The 15,136-nt window shown below is 47.2% G+C and overlaps 1 long non-coding RNA gene across 1 annotated transcript; it reads right to left on the reverse strand.

The window, feature by feature from the left end:
• Window positions 1-2,769: 2,769 nt before the first annotated feature.
• LOC115527766 lies at window positions 2,770-10,801 on the reverse strand. The gene is made up of 2 exons (XR_003973012.1): window positions 10,567-10,801; window positions 2,770-6,270 (listed from the first exon to the last, which is right to left on the reverse strand). It is a non-coding gene; the product is annotated as an uncharacterized LOC115527766 (long non-coding RNA).
• Window positions 10,802-15,136: the final 4,335 nt, after the last annotated feature.

Consider the following 15,136-nt stretch of genomic DNA (forward strand, 5'->3'; position numbering starts at 1 on the left):
TTCCTGGCCTGCCATCTTCGGCCACTGCCCCCCAGTGGCCTACCCAGTCAGAAGCCCAGGAAACATAGCCTGCCGGAGTAGGTCCCTTCCAGAGCAGGACAGAACAGAGGAACCCAAAACTGGAGAGCGCAACAGGCCCAGGAATAGCACACTAGGTACTGGAGAACGGGTAGAAGGTCACAAGACACATAAGGAGAGATGACATTTCAGACAGAAAGAGCAGCAGAGGTGTGAAGGTGAGCGCTTGCGCTCAGGAAACTTCCAGCAGCTGCTGTAGTTGAAACGTACCTTGCACTTGGGGTGGAATAGAATCAGTAGAAACCCTTATCCCCGTGGTGTGGGCAAGAACACTGATGCTCGGTGCTACGGACTGAACGTTTGTGTGTCCCCCTGCCCATATTCTTATGTTGAAACCCAATCCCCAATATGATGGCATTTGAAGGTGGGGAGACAATTAGGCAATAAATGTGGAACCCCATGAATGCAATTAGTGCCCTTATAAAAGAGACCCTACAGAGCTCCTTTGTCCTTCTGCCGTATGAAGACAGTGAAAAGATGGCCATTGAGGACACGGGAAGCAAGTCCCCACCGGACACTGGATTTGCCAACACCCTGATCTGAGACATCCCAGCCTTCAGAACGGTGAGCAAGAAATTTCTGTTGTTTAGAGACTACCCAGGCTATGGTGCTCAATCCCAGCCGCCGGCACAGACTTAAGTGTAGTAGATATGTGTCATTTGGGGAGTTATCTGGGCTCCAACGTCTTCTTACTTGGGAGAACCCTCATTGTATATGACTTGGTTGCAGGTAGGGCACCATCAATCGCTGTAAAAACCAAAGAGGCTGACCCACCTCTGTCACAGTTGCAGGATCTCAGTCGGACATTTCTGCCCACAACGTGCAATCTTGAGGGACACAAAGATAGAGAGTTAGACAATTATTCACAGAAGCAGTGGTGGCATCGGGAGTCCAGTGTTACTGGCCTTGAGTGTCCCGGGGCAACCTCCGAACCCTTCCAGCTCTGATCGATTCCCAATCTTTCTTGACTCCGGCTAATTTTCTGAGTCTGATCCTCCGGTCTTCCAGTTAATTCTGGGAACTACCCAATATCTTGCCAACAGATTCCTTTCCTGCTTCAGTTAAGACAGTCCGTCTCTGTTGCTTACGGTCAGACAACAATACAACAAGAATAATTTGTGCTCTTAACTGCCCTGTAGAGCGCGTATTTTGAGAACACTAGGCAGATGCTGAGGTGAGGCGGGATTCACACTGAGACACTGGATGTGATGTGGATCTCCCCGAACTCGCCAATCAGGGAGGATATCACGTGATAAGGGAAAAAGTTAAATCACTAGCTATTAGCTAACATTTATCAAGTACTGTAAGAGTTTCCGGTGGCTGCTGTAAAAAGTTACCACAAACTTAGTGGCTTAAAACAATAAAAAATGTATTACCTTACAGTTCTGGAAGGCAGAATTCCAAAGTGGGTCCCATGGTGCGTTAAGGTAGCAGGACAACTCTGTTCCTTTCTCGAGGCTCCAGATGAGAGTCTGATGTCTTGCCCTTTGCTGCTTCTGGGAGCTCCTACCCTCCTTGCCTGGAGGTCCCTTCCTCCTACAGACCCAACCACGGGGGCTGAGCCTTCTCCCATCGCATCACCATGGAGATCGCCCCCCTTCTCCCTCTTCCACACTGAAAGGACCTTGGGATTACATGGGGCCCGCCTAGGTAATTAAGATAGTGTTCTTCTTTTGAAGTTAGCGGACTAGCAAACTTGATCCCTCCTCGTCACGCAACAGGACATAATCTCAGAATCTGGTGCCTAGGAGGTGGACATCTCGAGGGGCCATACAGTCTGCCTACCAAAAGTACTTACTGTGATGGTGAATTTTAATGGGTCAACTTGACTGAGCCGAGGGACACTCAGCTGACAAGACATTCTTTCTGGACGTGTTTACGAAGATGGTTCGGGAAGAGATTAGCATTCGCATCAGTGGGCTAAATAAAGAAGATCACCCTCACGAATGGGTGTGGGCATGGTCCAGTCTGTTGAAGGCCTGATAGAACACAAAAGGTGCAGGAAGGGGAAATCTGCTCCCTCTGCTTGAGCTGAGACATCTGTCTTCTCCTGCCCTCAGACAGAGTTCCTGGTTCTCAGGCTGTCAGACTCAGACTGGGGATTTACACCAACCTCTCTTCCCTAATTCTTGGGCTTTTGGTCTTGAACTGAATATACCATTGGCTTTCTGGGTTCTCCAGCTTACAGATGGTGGACTTTGGGACTTCCAGTGGAGAAATATATATATATATATATATACACACACACACACACACACACACACACACATACACACATACACACACACACACACACACATATATATACATATATTCCTATAGATTCTATTTCCCTGGAGAACCCTAATAATACTCTTATTATATATCAAGCTTTAACATACCTCACTTTATAGTTTTGCTAACGATGCTTCCTGGACCACGCAATGGGCTTTATGTCCACAGCCGTAGATATTAATGAAAAGTCCCTGTGCGTACCATTGTTTTCTCTGCATATCTTGCCCGCTTTGACCACCGGGGGAAGGACGCTGATTGAGACTAGGATTTGAGCACTCGCATGTCCCTGCCCGAAACCTATCTTAATCTCACCGCGAAATGCAACAAAACAGGACAGATGACACAGTTATTTGGGTCGACTGCTTGTCGTGTTTGCCTAATTACAATACAGTGAAAAAAAGTTAGTCAAAACACATGTCAGATTAGCGTCTATGAGCTTTATTTGATTACAACAGTAACCTCCCTGCTGGTGCTGACCTTCATGGCCAGTTACCCATGTAAAATGGTTGTCTGCTCACAACTTAAAAACATCGGAGGGAACAGTGGATATTAGAGGTGTAGTAACTTATCCAGTGCCTTGATTTCCTGCTGGAAGGAAGGGGTAAGGCCATGATTGCTATTTCAGAGGGTTTGTCTATATTCCTACTCTTTGCTCCAACGTCCTAACCGTGAGAGGGGGTAGAAGGAACAGGAAGGGGAAAAACAAATGGGATTTATGTAAAGGTGATAAATCTGTTATATTACCTACATTACACACTGGACACGTTAAAAAAAAAAAAAAAAAAAAAAAACAACCCTCGATCCAGAGCAATTGCCACAAATCACACATCCCTGATTATATGGCAGTATTCCTGGCGGCAAAGCCAGAAGTAGTGAAGGGTGGATTTCTAGCATGTCCTATGCGTTTATTTATGGCGTAGTCCATCATCAAACAACACTTGACAGGCTCTAAGCTGGCAAACCGGAGGGCTTTGAAGAGAAATAATGAGCTGAGAGGTTCATGACATGCTATTAAAAAGTTTGTGATTGGATTTGGAAAATCAGACGGGTCTCCACGGAAAGGGACCATTTCTGAGCCGTTGCGCTTCGAATAGTCTTGAGCCCCAGAGCAGATATTTATGGGAAGGGAGGGTTGTTTTTGTCTCGAATCCAAGTTCTGACTCTGATGTAGAGCAGGGAAGTCACTTTGTGCTGCGGACCTGAAGTCCTGGAATAGCCATGATGTCACCTTTTTCTGCTGACCGGCCACCACTGCACGGAGGCGCGCTGTTAGCTCTGTGATGTTTCGGCAGGATTCTCCCATATGTGGGTTGCGATTCCAGCCAAAACAGAGTCGGCAGGGGAGTTTACGGCCACTGAACCGCTCAAGGTGCTGCGGGCTCAGTGGGATGGAAGAGATGGGGTCAGAATGCATTGCATTAGGAACAAAAGGACAAGAGAAAAGAAAAGGCATCGGGACGCGGGGTTTGCGGCTGCCCGGTGTGTGATTTCCAAATCAAGCCTCTGGCCTTCGGATCGGTGCTTTGATGCTCTGTGTTTCCACCTTTGAGATCTTCAGTGCTTTTCTGGTATCTGTGATGGAAGGAAGTACCCTGTGCTGGGTGGTGAACCATGGAATCCCTCTCACTGAATCAGAAAAGAGACATTTTAGGAAATGAGATCATGAAAGAGAATAGTATTTGAAAAGGAAGAAAAAATTACACACACACACACACACACACACACACACACACACAGAAGCACACAACTAGGCCAACACAGGATGAGTCTGCGGTTAAGCCGTTTTTCGCCATTGCAGAGGCCACTTTAACACTTTGAGTCCCAGAGCCCTCACGCACACCCAGCTCGCGCACCTTCATAAAGCCCGGAGGCACCAGAGGGTCGGGTAGGAAGGTCTAGAGAACCCTTGGTCGGTGTTCAGTCCCACACTTGCGGGGTGGGATCACCAGACGCTCCACCCGTCCTTCCCTTATCCCCACCGGCGACATAATGACATAGACGCGCCACCCTCGTTTCCCCAAAGATCTTCCGAGTTGGCCCAACAGTGGGGCGCAGCGATCGCCCCGTGAAAGACCGTCTGTGCTCAACGGGGGTGGCGGGGGAGGGGTAATGTGTTAGGCTAATCCAGGGCAATAATTGTCGTTTCTTCCCCGGCTGGCTTCACAAAAGTCACATGCGTGATGGTGCACGTTCAAGCCTGCTCCGGCCAGACTCTGAAATGTGCAAGTATTTGTTTCATACGGGCAGGGCTGTTCCTTTTTTTTTTCCCCCTCCTTCTTCTTTTTTCTCTCACTGTGGGAAAATGAACTTATTTTCAGTCACCCCTGACATCTGACCACTCAGCCGATCACGAGGACACCGCGGTAAACCACAGCTCAACTTGAAATTATCTCTTTCAGGCACGGCTCCTGCACCATGGACGGGCACCAGCGCTGGTGACCCGCCGTCGGCTTTTCTCTCCCGAAGCTCCATTTTCGCGTTCCTCCCCGAAGCCACGGGTCTTGCTCTAAGGTCCTTCAGCTCGAGCTCATCCTCGCAATAAACTGAATCCCAAAAATGACACCAGCTTTCCCAGCTGAAGCCCTTAAAGTGGTGCATTTACGTATTATCCTTTTTTTTTTTTTTTTTTTTTTTTGGAAAGCAGAGAGAAGGCACGCAAACTTTAAAGATCCCAGGGGAAAAAACGAAAACAAAAACAAAAGGCCAGTTCTCCTGATTAATATTGGGATGGTCCAGCAGGGGCTGTACATACTCCTTCTGTCGGAATCATCTTGTTTTTCATAGCTGTTTTACACCCCCAGCATCCTGCCATCTGCCCACTCAAAAGAAACGCAGCAAAGCATTCCAAAAACCAAGGCTGGAAGGAAATAATTGTGAACAAGCCCAAGAGATGGACTTTTCCGTACCCTTCTGGTTACTGCCGTGCTCCTGGAGGGCACGCGATGGGAGAAGGCCAGGAGGTTCAGACTGGGGGTGCTCACCCCCTGGCGGCCCCCTTGAGCCCCATCGTGCCAGCAGGCTGACGAGAGAGGCCGGGTATGCAGGTCTGGCTGCCCTGTTGGCCGAGGAAGGAGGAGGAGGGGGAGGAGGGAGAACAGGAGGAGGAAGGGGAGGAGGAGTGAGCAGATGTGTCCTGCTCAGAGCTGGTATGTGGAATATGGGTCAGCCTTTCCCGGACAACTTGAGGCAGACTGGAAGCATGGAGACCCCGGATGGGGCTCAGGTCCCCCTCACTCTCCTCCTGTCCCACACCAGTCCACACGGGCCCCAAGAACACAGAGAAGCCGTGGGGACAGACATGCACAGGCTCTATCAGTCCTGGGGGCAAGGGAGCCAAGGCCGCAGGCCAAGGCTCAGCTGCTCAGGCCAAAGCCAGCCGCTGGCTCTTCACATCTCCCCCGGGACCTCTCCTCACCCCGGATTTCGGTAGCACAGTGGATGGGTAATGGGCCCGTAGCCCGGAGGGTGACCAAAACCCAAAATGACTTTCAGTTACCGGACCGTTCCGGTGGAGGCCCAGAATGAGCGCAGAAAAGGTTTGCTTTCCCAGCGGCAGGATGGGGTGCCTGTGAAAGAGCGGCCGGCCTTGAGGGGAGATGATTACTTTAAAGCGATGTCGGCAAACGCTTTTTTTGGCTGAACATTTCGGCTTGGTTACTCGCCTTCACAGAGGGAGAGAGGCACTTCGTGAGCTGGAGTCTTCTCGCAAGTGGAAAACTCGATGTCCCGATTTGGGGTGATAAGCGTGGCCAGGTTAGTGCCGAGCAGGCAGAGCAAGGACAGGGACGCTCTGACTTCGGGGTGACGCAAAACCATTCACCAAAGAGCATCGCGGGGCCAGCTGCCCCGACTCGGTGGTCTGTTTGCGCTCAGCGTAGAATGCCGGGCTTCCAAATCCCAACGTCCGATCCGTCGTCCCTGGAGGAAAACAAGGAAAATAAAATGGATTAGCAAAGGGTGTTGGTCGGGGCCAGAAAGTTTAGAAAGCAAACGGAGCCTCAAGGAAAGCGGGATTTTCTTTAAATCGGCTAATGCTGAATGCCTGGGTAATAGTGTTGTCAATGAGAAATCACCATTTGCACGGTAGGCTTAGTTGTGACTTCTCCTCGTGCAAGTTCAAACTGAAATGCAGTGCTCCAGACTACTGTGCTCTGGGAAACGCACAAGGCATTTCCTTGCGAACGCTATGATTTAGCCCTAAATCATCACTATTTGGTCACTGTATGATCATTACTCTTTGACTATCGAGACTTTCAGGGGTTGAAGTCCCCGCTGGGCTGTGAAGGGGTATGGCTGGGGGTCAAGGCCAGGCTTCCTAACTCCTGAGCTTGGGAACCACTCAGCCGAAGTGGTTTTACATAGCATCTTTTAAATAGCATCCTATTTGGTGTATGCAAATCTAGGTTGACTGTTATCAAGTATAAGTTCCTCAGTGAGAAAAACTATGAGCTAGAATGGGGATTTCTTTGGATTACCTACCTGCAATATTTTGCCTCAATAGGAAAGTTGGGGGCTTGCTCGTGAAACACGATCATCCCTTTTCATTAAACAGTGCATAATTTTATAAGTAAACTCTCAACGAGGAAGACATCAGACAGCCCAATTCAGATCTGGTCTGGCATTTGAAGTGCATTGAGATGTCCAGACATAAAGCAGTTTGGAACTAACCAGACATAAATATTGCCTTAAAAAATTTCAAGATTAAAGGTGTTAGCAAATAGGTGGGTCAATGCTAAGTGCATGTTGACAAGGGAGGAAGAGGGATGTTAATTTAGCTGGTATCTCACGTGGAGTGGTTTGGATGCCAACCTTTCTTAAAATAGAGGGAAAAGACACAGTGTAATCTCGTCTGTGCTGTTTATGCTTCTCGTTTGTAAAAGGAGTGATACGGGGGTAAGAAAAAGAAGTTAAGAGTGCCCATAATAAAGATGAAAAATAGATTGCACCTACCCTCAAGGATTTCGTGGTCCAGAAGTGAAGGCAAAAATAGGAATGCAAAAAAGGTACAAGATCGGTGCAAAGGAGGAAAACTTGAGATGGAACTTAAAGACTTGGACCAAATGAGTAGCGTGGGGGCTTGGAGGGAGGGGGGGAGAAAAAGAAAAGTCTGTGCAAAGATACAGAGCATGAAATGAGCTGACATTTTGGGGCCCCGAAGGAATCTGATGTTGTTGGAGGGGAGAGAAGATGGGGGCTCAGTGCGGCGAGAGGAGCTGGTGAAGAAGACAGAGGCTGGTTGTGGGGTGGCGAGCCCAGCGTGGGTCTTCAAACGTGCATTTGGGTTTCCTAAAAATTACTCTTGTGGTGGTGTCAGAAGTGAATGGTTGGTCATCTGATCAACAAAATGAAAAGCTGGTTGTTTCAGGAAAGTAATTAAACAGACAAACTCCTGGCATGAATGATTTTTTCTTAAGAGGCAGAAATAAACAGTACTAGATATGAAAAGAGACATTGAAACTGAAAAAGCAAATATTTAAAAATCATGAGATAATCACATGAACAACGTTTAGGCCAATATATTTGAAACCTTAGATACACTGCACAGTTTTTAGAAAGCATAAATTATGGAAATTAACAAAGAAGAAATTGACACCGAATAAACCTACAACCAGTAATGGGGCGGGGGGAGGGGGGTGGTGGCGGGAAATGAACTCAATAGTCAAAAATACACCACGGGCAGTACTAGCTCCAGAAGATTTTGCAGACAGTTTTTTCCAGAAATTCAAGAAAGAAATAACCCCTGACAAATAACCATTCTAGGGAACAGAAAAGCAGAAAAAATTCCCCAACATATTTTATAAAGCCATTATAATCCTGATGTCGAAGCCAGACAAGGACAGAAGATGACTCAATCTCACATATAAACAGAGATCCAAAAATACTAAATAAATACAAGCAAGAAATACAAAGTGAGTGTGTGCATAAATAGCATATAAAATATATTTTATATGGCATGCAAGGATTGTTTAACACTCAAAAATCAGTCATATAATTTATCTCATGGACATATGACAATAGATAATGGAAAACATTCAGTAAAATTCTAGACCTAATCTTAATGAAAAAAAAAAAAAAGCTTTGCCAATGAGTTTGACTCATAGCTGCATGATTTCGTGGTTATTGCATTGTAATTCAGGCAAGAACAACGTAACCTTTGCCCGAGAAAGGACAAGAACGGATGAGGAAAGGACAGAGGATGGAGACAAAGAGAATAATCAGCAGGTCATTTGGAGGCAAACCCAGGTAAGAGGTACAGTGTGGAAGGTGGGGCAAGAGTCCACAGTGGGAGTGGGGGAGGACAGACTTCTGCAATGAGGATTTTTGCAAGACAGGAGCCCAACAGAAGCTGGTGGTTGATTGGATGTGGGAAGACAGTTGGAAAGAAGAGACTCCCAGATTTCTGGACTAGGTGGCTGTGTGGACCGTAATTCCATTAGTCCAGACAGAAAATGTAGTTTGAAGGCTTGTCTGAAATTAGCAAGACTCTCTTGCCTGAGAAGGAAATAACTCTCGAAGAGAACAAAGTGCCAGCAGCCTGAGAAAAAGAGCTTCGGCCATCACTGGACCTAAATTAGTATCAGGAGAGAGAGAGACAGAGATAGAGGCAGACAGAGAGAGAGAGACAGCATGCAAAAGAAACATCATCTGCTTTTAAAGGCCGAGATACTACCGGGCCTGCCCAAGTCACCACCTGATAAATGTTGACCGGATGGAACCAAAGCTACCAGCAGTATGGAGAAGTAAGGAGTTGTTGCTTTTGAATGAATACCCAGGATCACAGCTGGCAAGACAAAATAAAGGTTATCTCGGAAGTATATAGTCAATCTAGGGTGAAGGAGTACCTAATAATGGTAATATTTATGATTAAAAAAAACACTCAGAACAGAACAAAGAGGAAAAGATGTTCCTCTTTTCTTAAATCTTATTCTCTGATACATTTTGCTCTGTTTTTATAAATAGTTATGACACTTTTGGATTCAAAGTTCAGCGTTGCTCACAACACGTTTGGTTTTTATAGAACAACTAAAACTTAATATCTTGGTCCTCAACGATTGCTGTGTCCCCAAGGAACTGCACCCACGTGCCGGCAGGGACCCGGATTGCCTTTTTCTTCGCCCTTAATTTCTCCAATATGGCCACCCAACTAGATGATAGCCCTGTGTGTCCATTCATTATGCTGTGACCGGAATGTGTCTCAGAATCTGTAGAAATAAGCCAAACCGAATCACCCTTTGACTAGGCGTGCGCGAGGGATCAAGAAAGGTATGGTCTATGCATTTCCGCCCAGGCCGGGAAAAGAACGGACAAGCCCATAGAACACGGAGGGATGCTTCGAACGTAGTAATATCCCGCTGAAGGCAGAATCAGGCAGCTGCCAAGAAGTTTCGTTAATAGCAAGACCAGCCTTCCCCCAAGATGGTTGAGAATGATGGTGACTTCATTTGGCTTTAAGGAAATTCATTCCGGCCTCACACTTGGGTGGACAGTGCTGGAAAAGTGTGTGGCCCACCTAGAGCTCAGTAATTGTTTCCCAGCTGCCTCGGGCTTAAACTCCAACCTTTGGGACTCCAGATTACAGATGGCATTACCCAGGGACCCAACCCGGATCAGAGGGAGAATGTACTAGAACCCTTTGCCAGGAGCGGTCTCCCGCTGATCCAATGCAAGTGGCAAGATCCACAGCAGGACAAAGGAACTTTTGAAAAGGACTTAAAAAGAGCTCACTTGCTCTGCGGTTAACCCATCAAAGGCATCTTCCTGTAACCCGGAGGGCAGCAGGCCTCAACATGTGCTGGCCATTTGGAAAACAGATTCATACGGAGTAGATCAAACATTTCAGGAGAGCCCCTTGCCTTGAAAATATGGGACCTTATGAAAATCATTAAGCAATTCATTGATATTTATTTGCTTACACTGTGCTTCGGCAAAGCAAACTGGAAGATGGGGATGAGAACCATTGACCCAGTTTCAGACGCCCTAGTTCAGGAAAGAAGGATTCCCTTACGCGCCTGATTTTAAAGAGCCTTTTAAGAAGACAGCCTACTACACAGCTGGCATGGAAAGCCTGTCTTGGCTCCCTTCAACTGGGTATTAGGTTAACAACCACCTCAAGCTTCTTAGAAACCTAGAAATCCCCAGGCAGTTAGAGGAATTCCGCAGGGCTAAGAAAACCTATGCAATCGCAGAGCTTTAGGCAGAAAAATATTTCCAAACCTCAGCCACTCCCAGCCTCATCAAACATGGCGGCTCCATGGCACCTCCGATCATCCTTCCTTCCTCAGGGACCAACCCCTTCTTCATTCGTGGCTCAGGTCCAGGGAACCTGGAAACCAACAAGGAGTAAGTCTGTGTTTTCGCTTTGGTTATCATGCATGAGTTCCTTCTAAACCGAAGCAACTCCACTGTCTGACACAGGGACCTTTGCTTCTTTAAAGTTTAAGGAAGTAGCCCCTCGAGATTCATCAGCTTCCTGGTCTTGACTTCCCTTTTACTCAGATGCAAAGTTCCCATGAGTGGAGAAAGGCTCAGCAGAATGTCATCATTCTTACGCTGTGGGTTTCAAATGATCTATCCTATGGGGGATGCCAACTACATAGCCTCTGAGGCTCTGGGAAGAGAGGGGGAGGCTAGCTCTAGGGACCTGGGCTCAACTTCCCCCAGAACATTACTACAGAGGTTGAAAGTCTGTCCTCAGATATTCAACACATATGTTTTGAAATTCATTAAGTTCCAAAATTAAAAAACAAATGTAAAAGATCCAGCAATGGTTCCTGCACAAAGCAGATACTCAAGGAATGCTTGTTGACGGATGAATTTGTTAGCTGATAAATATGAGAAATACAGTCTGTTTTGCACCACATGGCAGCTGAAGCTGCTAGGAAGACATGTGTCCCTAATTTGTTATACGAGTTTTACAAAATGAGTCACCTCAACCCTACCTCTGTTTGAAGACCAACTTTCTTCACAAAGCCCTCCCAGGACTCTCCTGCTGGTCATTTTTGAAAGGAACAACTGTCTCTTGGCTTTGAATTGTCAATTAACTTCTTGTGATCTCTCCCAAATCCATGGTTCCCAAAGGGAAACATTCTGTCTTGTTATTTGTTGACTTAAATTGGGTGTGGGTCAGTAACTCCTTCAGGATCCAACATGGAATCTTGCACAAAGCACATACTCAATAACTGTTGGTGGAGCGATTGATTTGTTCATTGACGTATACTAGAAATACAGTCTGGTTGCACCATATGGCATTTAAATATCCAGGACACAAAAAGCGTCATTCTCTGTTGATTTTTTTTTTTATGAAATTTATTGTCAAATCGGTTTCCATACAACACCCAGTGCTCATCCCAACAGGTGCCCTCCTCAATGCCCAACACCCACCCTCCCCTCCCTCCCACCCCCCATAAACCCTCAGTTTGTTCTCAGTTTTTGTTACTTTTTATAGTCTGTACTGAGAAGATCCTAGAAGATCTTCTGCGTGGTCTTAAGTTAGCTTCGGACATCAATATTTCAGAGGGAATAATGTGTTTTTACGTGGTAAAGTAAGATAACAGGTATGTACATATTGTCACCCCCAATATGGCAACACCACAGTGACATTTTCCGTTGATTGATGGAGACATTGGTTAATTTCTAATAGGACTACGACTGCCATTTCTGTAGTAGATGGAGGGTTATGACAAGTCCTTTGTTGATGAACTAATTAGGATTTCCAGAGTGTAAGATCTAGTGTTGATGCTTTTCTTAGGAAGGAAGGAAGGAAGGAAGAAGGGAAGGAGGGAGGGAGGAAGGAAGGAACAAAGAAGGGAAGGAGGGAGGGAGGAAGGAAGGAAGAAGGAAGGAAGGAAGAGAGGAAGGAACGGAAGGAGGGAGGGAGGGAGGCAAAGAAAGAACAAAAGAAAAAAAACCTCTTTGTTGAAGTATCCACATGCATGATTGAACCACTTGCTAACTACAGGCGTGTACCTATAACAGATACGTCAATACGGTAAATTTAAAAAGAAAAACAACTTCCAACCTTAGGAATCTACTTTGAAGACCTTTCCATCGTGAGGCATTGTTGTTATCGATGCCTGCTTTGCCCACCTGCGTCTTGCTTCCAGGCTTAGAAAAAGCTCACTCTGGGGTCTACCTAAATCTGAGAACTCCTAAGTAGTGCCCTACTGGTGGGTGCTTCACATGGCATGTTCTTCCCAAAGAAGGCTGAGAAATTGGCCTCTGGACGCTTGCACTTCTCATAACCAGGACGGTAGCCTCCCTCAAGCTCGTGTGGGCTCTGCTGTGACCCTTCTCACGTGGTCACTCCATCGAGGCAGGGGACATAGGCTGTTATTTGCAGAGAGCCGGCACAGAAGAGGTGCTCAGTACCTCTGGTTGAATAAATGAATTTTCATACCAGCTCTGGAAACAACAGTATGATGCCCATGTACTGGACCGGAAAACTGAAGTGAGAAGAGAGTAAGTGACTTGCCCAGGATCTTGGGAGAGCCCTCACTCCTGCCACTGTCTCTCTGATGAGCTCACACAGGGGCCCTCCTGAGAGAAAGCAATCATGTACCTAGTGGAGTGGTACTCCACTCCTCGTTATATCCGGGGGGAGGAGGCTAGTTTAAGGGGATTGTTTCTTAGGAGGCCTGGGTGGTTCAGTCGGTCAAGCATCTGACTTCGGCTCAGGTCATGATCCCACGGTTCGTGAGTTCGAGCCCCGCGTCAGGCTCTGTGCTAACAGCTCAGAGCCTGGAGCCTGCTTCACATTCTGTGTGTGTCTCTCTCTCTCTCTCTACCCCTCCTCTGCACCCGCTCTATCGGTCTGTCTGTCTGTCTGTCTCTCTCTCTCAAAAACAAATCAACGTTAAAAGTTTTTTTAAAAAATTGCTAAAGAGATGGACAAATATTGATCCGAGACTACCAAAACCTTACTATCCATGACTTCTTGATTAAGTGTGTAACATCTACGTACGCAGCTGCCTGCAGTGATAACAAGAGTTCAAAATGGCACCACTACGAACAAATCCAACACCCGTGTTATAGTGAAATTCCCTACAACAGGATTCCACTCGTGCAAGACTTTTGCAATATAAAGGAGAAAAAACAGCAATTTGTTAGACATTAGTCTTACTGGTCATTTTTACTCTCTCCACACATGGACCCAAACCGCAAATCAATTTAAAAAAACGTGGAGGGAAAAACAGAGTAGATGAATGGCTTTATAACACCCGCTATAAAGGAAGAAGGCTTGCATCTGGGTGGATGGGTGGGCGACGTGGGCTTGTATGAACTCACCTGACTACATTCTGAATCTTGCAATTGAGACGATAATATTACCCAAGCAGTGGCCACACACTCATATGGAATAAGAGACTACATGTGAATCACCTAGCACGATGTCTGGCAGGCGGATGTGGGCTTGGTGTTTTGCTCTAGCTGTCCTCGTCAGCCACTGAGACCACTGGGGTTACAGCAAGGCGAGGAAGCATTACAATCAAATTGTTCTTGCTTGTCTGCTTTGAGTGCTACCCGTGTATGACCACGATCGCCATTAGTGGCGTCCCTTTCGGATCTATGTTAGGAATGGGATGTATTCCTGTGTGAACCACAACAACAAAAAAATCGTCAATTACGTCCTCCCAGCCAAGCACAACCTGATGCACTCTCACCCACCCTACAAAGCTCATCTTGAGGGGCGCCTGGGCGGCTCAGTCAGTTAAGCCTCTGACTCTTGATTTCGGCTCAGGTCGTGATCTCACGGTTTGTGAGTTCGAGCCCTCCATCGGGCTCTGCGCTGACGGCACGGATCTTGTTTGGGATTCTCTCTCTCCCTCTCTCTCTGCCTCTCCCCCACTCATGCTCATTCACTCATTCCCTCTCTCTCTCTCTCTCTCTCAAAATAAACAAATTAAAAAAAATAAGCTCACCTTGAAAGCCACCTCTGTCACATTTCTCCGGACTCTCCTCCAGGCAGATGTTTTCACTCTGTCTCGAACATCTTAAAAACTTTGGCTTTTACCCCTCTGAGCGTACTTAGCCTGCTCCGCAAATCACACTGCTGTCTCTTTGCCTTATCCTGTATTTGATTTTAAGTCCCTTGAAAGCAGAGATCAGCCTTATCTTTACATTTCTTATGGGCTGAGTGCAGGGCGTCGGGCTCAGAAGCTCAATAAAAACGTGTTGAGTTGCAGCGAATCGTGACCCACCCTGCCTACCAGGCCCTCAGCCAGCGCCAGGGTCCAGCACACAATGGGTCCTTGTTCTCCCCGCTGTGCACACCCACAAACATATACTAAACACCTGGAAACATGGGGACACTCAGTCGCTTGGCAAATCCGCCCCCTCCCAGGGCGTCTTCCCTTTGGAAGAGGCTGTTCTGACAGCTGGCCTGCTGCTGGTTAGACGGGGCGCTCTCTGGAACGACTCATCACTGCAGCAAACGGCCAAGTTCGCTGTGCCAGGAACCGAGAAAAGAGAAGGGTCCAAGGGGGAGAGTCTCGATGCCAAGAATGTGCTCTCCGATTTCCAGCGGAGAGGGAAGCAGGGAGCACTGAAGTGGAAGAGATGATGCAGAACGGGCCCAGAAGCCTCCTCCCTCTCCTGCACCTGACACTCCACGGGCAGGGGTCTCGGAGAGGAGCCTCCCGTCCGGGGAGGACCAGGGCCTCCCGCGCAAGACGCTGGGGCTGCTCTTTATTAAATGCGAATGGTGCCACGCGGCTTCCAGGACTTTAGTGGAAAGTGGATTCCCCCCAAACCCTCAGGACATCTCCCGGTTCCCGAAAGGATTATTATG

Source organism: Lynx canadensis, chromosome D2 (assembly GCF_007474595.2).
Source record: "Lynx canadensis isolate LIC74 chromosome D2, mLynCan4.pri.v2, whole genome shotgun sequence".
Taxonomy (NCBI): domain Eukaryota; kingdom Metazoa; phylum Chordata; class Mammalia; order Carnivora; family Felidae; genus Lynx; species Lynx canadensis.